Source organism: Octopus bimaculoides, chromosome 18, assembly GCF_001194135.2.
Source record: "Octopus bimaculoides isolate UCB-OBI-ISO-001 chromosome 18, ASM119413v2, whole genome shotgun sequence".
Classification (NCBI taxonomy): Eukaryota; Metazoa; Mollusca; class Cephalopoda; order Octopoda; family Octopodidae; genus Octopus; species Octopus bimaculoides.
The window spans coordinates 41,862,105-41,863,504 of NC_068998.1; the positions used below are offsets into that span (position 1 = coordinate 41,862,105).

The 1,400-nt window shown below is 37.8% G+C and overlaps 1 long non-coding RNA gene across 1 annotated transcript in view; it reads right to left on the reverse strand.

Moving 5' to 3' along the window:
- LOC128249818 (uncharacterized) overlaps positions 1–1,400 on the reverse strand; it is a 254,783-nt gene that overhangs the window by 249,853 nt on the left and 3,530 nt on the right. The window lies entirely within an intron of this gene.

The following is a 1,400-nucleotide window of genomic DNA, read 5'->3' on the forward strand; positions in this document are numbered from 1 at the left end:
TATATATATATTGGTGAAAATTGCAGGCGTTATTGTACAATTACGAGAGAACGAAAGTAATACAGAAGATTAAGTAAACGAATAGATAAAGAAAACAAAATTAAATTAAAAAATAAAATTAATGAATCAAGACACAATTTCAAAACGATTTTAAAAATGAAAACTAAAATAAAGAAATACAAGTATCAGTGCAGTGTAATTAACCTTTTTGAGTTTCGCTTCCTTTTCTTTTGTCTACTACAAGGGCTCCTTTCATTCCTTCCACTACCACTCTTGTGGAAGAGGACAGTGACCTAAGACTGAGCGAGGGCCAACCACATCATATCAACTATTGAATGCGCGAAAGGAAGACGTCACGGATTTGCTAAAAGGATAACTATTCGCATTTCGCTTGATGGAGTCTTAGACCTTTCAGCATTCCGATTACTTTGATTAAATGCAACGTAGTCTACTTTGTCTAATATAAAGCTTGTTTATTTACTTTGCTTTTTATTCAGTTTCTGGTAGTTTCAATAATAATCAAGTGATTTTTTGGTTTGAGAGGCGGTGCTCCAGCATGGCCACAGTCAAATGACTGAAACAAGTAAAAGAGTAAAGAGAGAGTAAAGAGTATGTACGACTTTCTTCTTTATTTCCTCTTTTCTTTTTCTCGCTCCCCCTCTCTCACTGACTTGGAACTCTCTGTCTTTCCATTTTTATTTTTCTTGCTCCCCTTTTCTCACATTTGGCATTCTCTTTCTGTAATCTCTCTACTTTCTTCTTTTATCTCCCCTGTACCTTTCCCTGCGTTCCCTCCTCTTTCTCTCTAGTTCTTTCCAAAATTCTCCAATCCCTCTGCTTCCTACCTCTCTCTGTTCCCTACCAAATTCTTCAATCCTCTCCTCTCTACCTCTCTCCGTTCCTCCCACGCGATCCTACTCAGCCACGCATGATCGTTTTTTTCTTGGCCTGACCACCGCTCACACAATACCATCTTTTCCTCTCTCCTGACTTTCACCTACGTTTGTTGCCGCTTGGCTTTCACTTCACCCTCTAGCTTAACTGAATTTGTCCTTTTAGTCGAAAGACACCTGTTGTTATTCATGCTGTTTGTGCTTGTAATCGTGTAACATTTTCTCCGTTTTCTCGTATTTTTGTCCGTGTTGTCGCACATATTCGCTCGCTTTTTTTCGTAAAATTTAATGCCCTTAGCTTAGATATTTGGGGCCTACCAATTTTGAACAGTCTCAAGTGTAACAGGCCGAAACTGTAATGATGATTGGAAGCCTGACTGATGAATAGAAAGCCGAGAATGTTCCGTCCTGGTTTCCTGTCCGTCTTTGTATGTCCATCTATCTATATGATTTCATTGTCGTCTGTTATGTTCTTCAGTTTTTATATATATATATATATATATATAT